Source organism: Penaeus japonicus, unplaced genomic scaffold, assembly GCF_977035675.1.
Source record: "Penaeus japonicus unplaced genomic scaffold, GWHDUDI00000001_assembly GWHDUDI00000008, whole genome shotgun sequence".
Classification (NCBI taxonomy): Eukaryota; Metazoa; Arthropoda; class Malacostraca; order Decapoda; family Penaeidae; genus Penaeus; species Penaeus japonicus.
In genome coordinates, this window is record NW_028234410.1 from 19,749,226 (window position 1) to 19,759,225 (window position 10,000).

The window sequence follows — 10,000 nt, forward strand, 5'->3', positions numbered from 1 at the left end:
AAGCGTCGGATACCATCAACCGCATCCAGTGTCTCCAGAAACATCTCAGGGCAATAATCTTCCATTAGTCCCTCCACCTCTTCAGTACTACAGGTGCTGAAGACATCAACCTTCAGGAGCTTCTCTCAATTCCAGGTATGTTATCGACTATCAGTTTCCAGTAGTCTTCTCCACGCCGGGTATCGCAGGCGAGGCAGAGATAACCGCTCGTCATAAATAACGACGTAAGGTGATGGTATCGCCGAGTACCATAGGCTCCCGAGTACCACAGTTGTCTGAATACGTTCCGACCACGCACACGTTGGGTGGTACTTTCTTCGGATGGTACTACGTTACTATAATGCACACAAATAGACTAGAAAAAAACAAACAAATATATTGAAAGACGTATAAAAGTTGGTGATATATTTCAGGATTACCGTCCAGTGAAGAACAGTCATGGCGATCATCCCTGTGGCGGAATAAAAAAAAGGCCCCCCAAAAATGGTAGGACAAAAAAATCCAAACACGCGTCCAACAACAGATGGGCGCCATAACAGTAAAAACACCGCAAAAAGGCACTTCAATAAATCTGATTGAAAGCACAATCGACACTTTTAGAACCCTAGTGCTAAATTTGGGCCGCCAGAACTAAATTTATTGGTCTGCTGATGTGGCCTTTAAAGTTACTAATTAGATTAGTCAATTCAGAGCGTTTTCTTAAGAATCCGGGCAAGGGGCGTGATCGTGGTATACGGTGATAAAATACCTTTAGTTGTTCAGGTTTGCGAAGTGTATTTTGAATAAAAGAAAAGAAAAGAGCGGAGTAAAAATAAACATTACACCTAGGATTATACTCTATCTTCAGTAATTATAAAGAAATAATAAAGAATATTCAGTGACGCGTTTGACTTTTTAAAAAATGTGTAGATGTAAGCAACTGCATAAGTATGCATTTGTGTGTGTGAAAGGGTAGATGTTGATTAGCACATATAAATAGATATATAAACACACACACACACACACACACAAATATATATATTTATTTATTTATATATATAGAGAGAGACATATACATACATACTGTAGATATATACATACATATATATATATAATATATATATATATATATATATATATATATATATATATATATATATGTGTGTATATATATACGTGTGTGTGTGTGTGTGTGTGTGTGTGTGTGTGTGTGTGTGTGTGTGTGTGTGTGTGTGTGTGTGTGTGTGTGTGTGTGTGTGTGTGCGTGCGAGTGCGTATGTGATAACACCCCTATTATACGTCTTAAATTGTTGAGGTGAACATGAACACAAGGCACAAAAAGGTTAAACTGGCTATAATAACTTGACTCATTTATATGGATGAAAGAGAGGATTCGCCATAAGGTACGATAGGCCTACTCCGATGTGCTTTTATAAGACGCAGCAATTTGGCGCTTAATCTCGAGGGTGCAGGAAGAATCGTCAAGTAGGATTAGGCTGGATCTTCAGCCTACACATTATATCCAGCCGGGTAATCATAATGACATATCAAAATGAAAAGGTGAAAGCTCTTTGCACGATCATAAACTAACGATTCTAATCTCATTAGCTTCTAAAAGTATAAGAACAGCACCTCTTTTTTTAAGGAAACCGTGAAAATAACCTTCAACCTCCCACTGACCGACCCCCCCTCCTCCCCCATCTCTCCTCAGTTCAGCGGGCAAGCATCACGCGCCCGGCGTATGCTAATGACCTCGACAAGGAAGGCAATTATAACGTAAATACCACCTCAAGGCATTCTCTCACTGCGATCCGACAGGTACCGCAAGTCGGCGAAGGTAAGTAATTCTATTCTCTTCATTTATTCATTTCTTTCCGAGGAGGGAGAGAACTACCGCTTCGAGGATGACGCTCTTTCTAGCCACCAATGAGGGAGGACAAGGGCGATCCCGAAGCGAGCGGTGTGAGGAAAGGCCCCGCACTATGAGGGTGAGCGAGGAGACCACACAATGAGGAGGAAGGCAGCAGAAGCGCCACGCCCAAGTCATCAAGCAGAGTCGTCCATCAGGGGCCCTAAAAAATATTATCGCACACGCCGAAGACTGATTTCCATACGATAACCGAACTCATTGGTGACCTCGTCCTGTGAAAGGGTGGGCTAATGGGAGGGAGAGGGAGAGGAAAAGGGTAAAAGGGATAGAGGGAGAGGGAAAGAGGAAGAGAGGGAGAGGGAAAGAGGAAGAGAGAGAGAGGGAAAGAGGAAGTGATGGAGAGGAAAAGGGAAAAAGGGACAGAGGGAGAGGGAAAGAGGAGAAGAGGGAGGGAGAGGGAAAGAGGAAGAGAGGGAGAGGGAAAGAGGAAGTGAGGGAGAGGAAATGAGGAATAGAGGGAGAGGAAAAAGGAAAAAGAGACAGAGGGAAAGGGAAAGAGGAGGAGAGGGAGAGGGAAAGAGGAGGAGAGGGAGAGGGAAAGAGGAAGAGAGGGAGAGGGAAAGAGGAAGTGAGGGAGAGGGAAAGAGGAAGAGAGGGAGAGGAAAAGAGGAAGTGAGGGAGAAGGAAAGAGGAAGAGAGGGAGAGGAAAAGGGAAAAAGAGACAGAGGGAGAGGGAAAGAGGAAGAGAGGGAGAGAGAAAGAGGAGAGGGAAAGAGGAAGAGAGGGAGAGGGAAAGAAGAGAGGGAGAGGGAAAGAAGAGAGGGAGAGGGAAAGAAAAGAGGGAGAGGGAGAGGGAGAGGGAGAGGGAGAGGAGAGGAGAGGAGAGGAGAGGAGAGGAGAGGAGAGGAGAGGAGAGGAGAGGAGAGGAGAGGAGAGGAGAGGAGAGGAGAGGAGAGGAGAGGAGAGGAGAGGAGAGGAGAGGAGAGGAGAGGAGAGGAGAGGAGAGGAGAGGAGAGAGCGACACAGACGGTCCATAAAACAAAAGCATATCGCCACGCGCTCCATGCCAGACATAACAGCCAGGGCGGGTCTCCGAAACGAGGTAATTACAAGTAAATGGGTCTACATAGGTCGTTTACTTGAGGGAGGGGGGGAGGGGGTAACGGTATGACGGCGACCGACAGGTGTGTCTACTTGTGTCCTCGCTAATCTTTTTACATCTCAATTAACATGTAACTTCTCAAACAACATGAGAATATGCAGTTTTATGGTTTTACGACGGAGTAAAAGGTCATTTCAAGGAAAATGCGTTCCTGATATATGGAGATTTACTGTACTTCATTTCCGACCGTGTATTAACAATGCAAATGTATACCATCATCTGAAAAGAAAACTTTTTGTAACGAGATTAGGCATATTGACTGATTAAACGCCATCAAATGTAAGAAAAATGAAAATAATACTTTTAACATCTAAAAAGATATAATCCCGCACATATTGCGAACCACATTCGAATCAATTAATTAACACGCACGTAGATCTATGGGCCGCACAACGCAGTAATGGCGCGATAGGGGTAACGAGCGGCCTGATACCAATAATTGTGGCTCAATTAATCTAATAAATTTAACCTTTCGATCCGACACATTTTTCACCAACTCGCTCGTTAACAGACACTTTAATCTGGCCATGCTGATGGTGTAATTGAGTCATTATCTCTGCCGGAATGTTGTAAACTATGGGCATCATTCGTAAGCCTTGCTATTAATGTCCATGCGCCGCATGATAGAGATATGTTAATCACCATTTAAAATCACATTGACATGAACCAATAAATCAAAACATGACAAAATGTATGACTGAAATCATCGAATACATTCCAGTCTTTAGGATACACTCCAGCCTCAGTTTACCTATAAGAGAGAGAGAGAGAGAGAGAGAGAGAGAGAGAGAGAGAGAGAGAGAGAGAGAGAGAGAGAGAGAGAGAGAGAGAGAGAGAGAGAGAGAGAGAGAGAGAGGAAAGTAAATATATATATATATATATAAGAAGGAAACCGGAAAGAAAGAAAAAATGAATACACAAAAAGATAAAGCAAGAGAGAGAAGGTAGAGAGCGAGAAAAAAGTCAGATTCTCAGTCATAATACAAATGACCCCACCCACCCACCCACGCCCGTTCCCAGCCATTCATATTTCTCCATCACAAGCGCCACATCAATCTCTGCGATGCCTCTTTCCCGTCGCGTTTTATTGGCGTTGCGCTGCGATTTATTAGCGCAATGATCATCGCCTGCTTTTCTGCCGTCGGAAATTATGGCTGATTTGCAATTACGAAGGTTTTTTTAACGGTGTTTAGGTTCGCTTGAGGAGGGTATGAATTCGTCGGTGTGTGTAGTGTGGTATTGGTACATATGTATGTGGGACACCATACAGATGTTTGTGTCTAAATGCAAGAAGTCTTATACACAAAAATAGTGAGCGAGTTTGAGATTTTGAGAGAGAGAGAGAATGAGAGTGAGAGAGAGATGAAGTCAATGAATGTGGGAGTACCGGCATCACGTTTCTGATTTTCTCATTTCTTTACCCTCACAATCTAAAAAATGTATTATTCTCAAATGAAAATGATTCAAACCAAATATAAATATTTCTACCAACGAATTAGACGGAGAATAAACACATTTCCGCCGCCGTCCAATCCCCTTGGACACGGACAGGAAACACATCCTATTGTATGGCGCGAAGACCCGTCCGTAAATCCGACACTTAAGGGTAAACTAAGCCAGTATTTGGGTCTGGGAGTGATTTGATACCTCGAACACTCCCCATCACGAGGGAAAATACCTTGCATATTTCCAACTGATTTTAGCCCTATTTTCGTTCTCTCTTTCTTTCCTTTTCTTTCCCTCCCCTCCATTTTTGTTGTTGGTTTGTGTGTGTTCCTCTTTCTGTCTGCCTGTCTCTCCTTCCCTCCGTTCTCTCTATTTCCCTCCCCCTCTCCTTCCGCCATTCCGATCTCAAGAGGATCCTTAGTGCATAAAAATGGGGGTCTGTCAAAACGTCAAGAAAGTGCACAATGTGGAGAAAGGGACGCTTATGACGGCCACAATGGAGGGACGAAAGTGGAATGGAATCCGCTCTGTTGGCCAGCGGTGAAAGAGATTCCCCGTTCTTTCCTTTCCTCGTGTCTCCCTCCGCCCCTCCCTCCTTCCTTTCCCCGGTCCCTTACTCCTTCTCATTCCCATCCTTCCCCCCTAACCTTCTGCCCTCTAGCGTCCTTCGCTCTTTTCCTCCTTGAACAGCATAATTTCAAAAGCATGCTTACCAGGAGAGATGGTTCGAGCCACCCTATGCCTTTTACCTCCAAGCAACACATGCCTCCCATACGAGGCTAGGACTTCTATCACATCAAATCATGAATTCTGACACAAATCAACTGATCTGATTGCTTACGCTGAACTCTTGAATCACAGTAATAGACACTCATGTTTTTACCTTTTCGCTTTTCCTTGGTTCCCTTTAACTTTTTTTTTCTGTTATGAGTATTATGATTGATATCTTAACCTTTTTCATCATACTCATGCCGACTATTCCTATATTTACTGAAGGCATCCTTATTTTTACCGATTCTTTATATTTCAACTTATTATGTTTATATGATCTTATCAATTATTTGGAACTTTATCGACGGCGGGACTCTTGTTCCAAACACCGAAGTTATATTCGAAGGATATTCGGGAGTCGTGTGGAGCTATGGACGGAAGGAGAGGGGAGGGGAGGGGAGGGGAGAGGAGGAGGGGGTGGGGAGGGGAAGGGGGAAGAGGAGGAGAGGGGAAGGAAGAGGAAGAATGGGGAGAGGAGAGGAGAGGATGGGATAAACTGAAAGGGAGGATATCGAAAAAGAAGAAAAGGGATGAGAACTATGAAGGGTGGAAGGGGAGGAGAGGAAGAAAGTGCAGTGAGAGTATAGGGGAACGAAGGGTAAGGGAAGGGAGGTGGAGGGGATGGGAAGGAGAGGAAAAGGAGACGGGAGGGAAAGAGGGGGATGGGCATCCAAGCATTCAAAGATTATCGTAGTCCGATCTGGGCTTTGGCGGAGACGGCAAAACACGCATTGTCAAGTACACAAAGGTCAGGAGGTCATAATGGGAGATTAATCAAAAGAATGCGGGAGACTCGCCCTTAATAGCACGTGTCTCAGGCGCCGACCGTATTAAAAAGGAAGGGGGAGGAGGAGAGGGGAGGGGTAGGGGAGAAGAAGGGGGTAATAATGTCGAAAATGCAGCCGACCCGCATTCCCTTCCTCATAAGAGGCTGTGGTCACTTTACGACATCGATCATCCCATTCCGGTTAAAAATATCGCCCGTTATTCTCGTTTACGAAGCGCTTCCAACTATGGAGCCTACTATTTGACAGAATTCGCGTTTTTCTTCATATTTTTTTGTATGAGATGTTTTAAGTGACAACGCTATTAAAATGTCGAATAATATTAATCATGTAACAACAACATCACAAGTTAAAACAGAGAGCAATAATAACGTCAGTCATAAAGACATTAATAGGCATAATGAGTATGATAAGAAACGTTAGAATATCAGTCATGATAATACTCTCGATAACTGAAAAAGGAAAAGAGGTGAAAGTTGAAAAAAGGAATAGAAAAACCACCAAGGGAAAGTCTTTCCCCAAAAAGAAAAGAGGCAAGCAATAAGCATGACCACCGTGTCCATTGCTCAGCCATCCATCCATCTAACCATCAGACACCCTCACCTCCCCCTTGTACCCCCCTCCCACTCCCCATTCTCCTCCCCCCCCACCAGGTACAGCCCGCAATAAATTAATGCCTCCCGTGCAGGGGCGACCTCCAGCACCCTGTCACTTGACTCGGAACAATGGAAGAGTTGAGGGCTGATTCTCTACGCTGGGGCGTTTATGGCTGTCCCTTTCCTTCTCGTATGCTATGTCTGAATGGATGTCTATTGTGTCTGTCTTTTCTTCCTCTTTTCGTGTCTCTTCCACCGGCCTTTATTGTGTTTCCCCCCTTCTCTTCTTGTATTCCTCCGCGTGGTCAATCATGCCGGTGGGTGCGTGTCCGTTTTTCAATTATTTATGTCTACCGTGTTCCCAATATTCATTCTCCTCTCACCTGCTTGCGCTTTCCCTCTCTTGTTTCCAGATGGCCTTCTCTCGACATCTTGTAACTATCTTTATGTTTCTCTTGCTCATCTTGAAATCCTACGACTTCGACATCTGCCCTCCTCTGCTCCTCCCGTCATCGACTCCTTATCTTTTATCTCCTCACGTCCTCCTTCGTTCCTAACCCCTCCCCCCACCTCCCTCGATCTTCCTCCTTCTTAATGGCCCTCACTAACCCTTCACCCTCCCTTCACCTCTCCGTAACCCCATTTCCTTATCTATTATCTCTATCTAACACCCAGCATCTGATACCGTCTCCTTCACGCCTTACTCTGCCTAAGCTTCATTCATACTATACATCGTCTAAGGACATTTTGCCTCCCGGTAGCTGAAAATTATCAGTCCTATCTATTCCTAAGACTCTTTCCCTCCCGGTAGCAGCACAGATTTGTCACTCCTACCTGTTCTTAATCCTTAGCTCGATTGGCCGCAATTTACTCTGCGTCTTTAACTTATCCACGTGTATCTCCAGAACGGTTCAGTTATAAAAGCTGCGAATGCTGCAGTTCTTATATGAATAATTAATAATACAATGGTGATGACGAGAATATGATATACGACAGTGGAAATCATCATCACCACAAATAAATGCACATATACATAATCATACACATGCGAACGTGTTTGTGCGTGGGTGTGTGGGTGTTTTTGTGTGTGTGGATATAATAATAATTAAAAAATAATATCATAATGATAATAACAATAACAATAATAATAATAACTATATTACTAATACTACTACTAATATTAATGATAACACTGATAACAATAATATAAATAATAATAATAATAAATCAATAAGAAAGTTTCACTAGACGTTTTTTACTAGTATGCACCGGTAGGTCAACTGTACTATATATAGTGCATATTGATTACAATAATAATATCAGTAATCATTATCATTATCAAAAAACTTATTTTCAGCTTCTCATTTTTATGTTCATTCGCTTGGCTATCCGAACCCTATTTCCCCGCCTCCTATCTTTGTCTAACAACACATAAACCATTAAACCAGCCTTCCCCATTACGCTAAGGTTTATGCATCTTCCGCAAGCACTCTCCTTTCAACGCACATCTACTGATTAGGAAAAGGGGGATCCGAGGGCCGATCTACAACTCAACAGCATATTGTTTTGATTCTGTCTGTTGTCATGCGCTAGTCGTCAGTCAAGGCGTTCTGAAACGGGCTGTTACAGGATTGGCACTGTCTGGACCGCCTGTGATGATGGACTACACCTATCTGAGTCAGCTGATAGAGGCAATCAACATGACGTATCTCTCAAGAGGTAGTTAATGAATAAATTACAGGGCGTCCGTAATACCTTCTTAACCTTCATAACATCGGGCAGACATGTACATGTAGTCCGTCATCTTGGATGTCAGTCTAGCTCTGATTATACTTCAGATTAATTAATTAATCTATTTTGCTGCTTCGAAGTTCCAAAAATATTTTTGGTTTGATGTTCATATGGATCATTTAGTTTTCTTGTGCATATGATCTTAGATAACATTTTCTCTATTCTATACAAACATTCTTAATCTCACTGAGAATGGAGTCATCCTGATAGGGTTAAAAGGAGAGAAAAAAATCCCCATTAATACCAAGGCAGCAATTTGCGGTTATTCTACCATGAACGCCCTGGTGGAGGCCTTGAGTGATTTTTCAGAGAACGTTAGACCACCCAAGATACAATAAAAGAAAATGGGATTCTGGCGCCATGTGAGAAAACGCATGCAGTAATCCACTACACGGGGAACTAAAATATTATTTCTTGGGTTCTTGTCTGACTATGATTAATGAATTACAGACATAAATAATAAGTACACACATATCACTGTCTCATGATCTTTATTTAGTTTATAAGCTGTCTATTCTAAAGAAGTTAAGACGGAACTTCACCTTTAAACAATATAAATAGACGTCAATAACCGAAGACATATAAGAAGTGGGTAGTTGCTACATACTGAATAAAGTATATGTCCACAACAAACAAGAAAGCCCAGCTTTTTACTATTCTTCTTTTTTGTGCATCAACATCACGGCCTTTTACGCTCTGCAAATCCTTTCAAGTACCCAAGTGCCTACAACTTCTATAAACTCTTGAGTGAACAGGGATTCGAAGCACTCGGATAAATCGTACGAAAAATTCCACACAGACTTTACAAGTTTTTACAAGTAAAAAAAAAAATGTAGACTCCACAACATTTTTACTTGCAGTTGCTCGCCGGAATGTTGAAGAATAAAAGGTGAGTAAAAAGTTGATTGATTTGTATAACAAGGGAGTTCCGTTTTCTTTTACTCTACCCTCCCTCCCCTCCCCTCCCCCTCTTATTTCCAAACTACATTTTGCCAAGACGGCAAACGAGACTTCCTCCGTAATATGAATTTACTCTATTTTTATTCCACAATTGCAATTTACCTTACAGCCAAACTCTGGATCTAGCATACTTATTCAAGTCCGTAGGAAAGAAACAGTCACTTCGAACCTTAATAAACTCCCAGATGTCCTGTGCATTTCAAGACGAGAGAGAGAGAGAGAGAGAGAGAGAGAGAGAGAGAGAGAGAGAGAGAGAGAGAGAGAGAGAGAGAGAGAGAGAGAGAGAGAGAGAGAGAGAGAGATAGCAAAAGGAACTTGCCATCATGTTGATAAGCCTGTCTAGCATACTGTAAATAAAATCTGAACAGTAATTCAGATTCTCGGCGCCAAAAATCAACACCTCATAATCTTTGCTTCCGAATCCAAACCAGGTATTCCTTCAAACAAAGTCTCTCCGAAAAAATCAATTTCATGACCTGACGACGCCCCCACCCACACCGCCTCCCAGCCTGCTCTCCAAAATCTCCGACTGGCGAGAAATATGAAGGAATCACTGGCGACAGCATCCAGCGGAACAAATCATTCAGTTCTCGGATCAAGCCCACCATATATATATTATATATATATATATATATATATA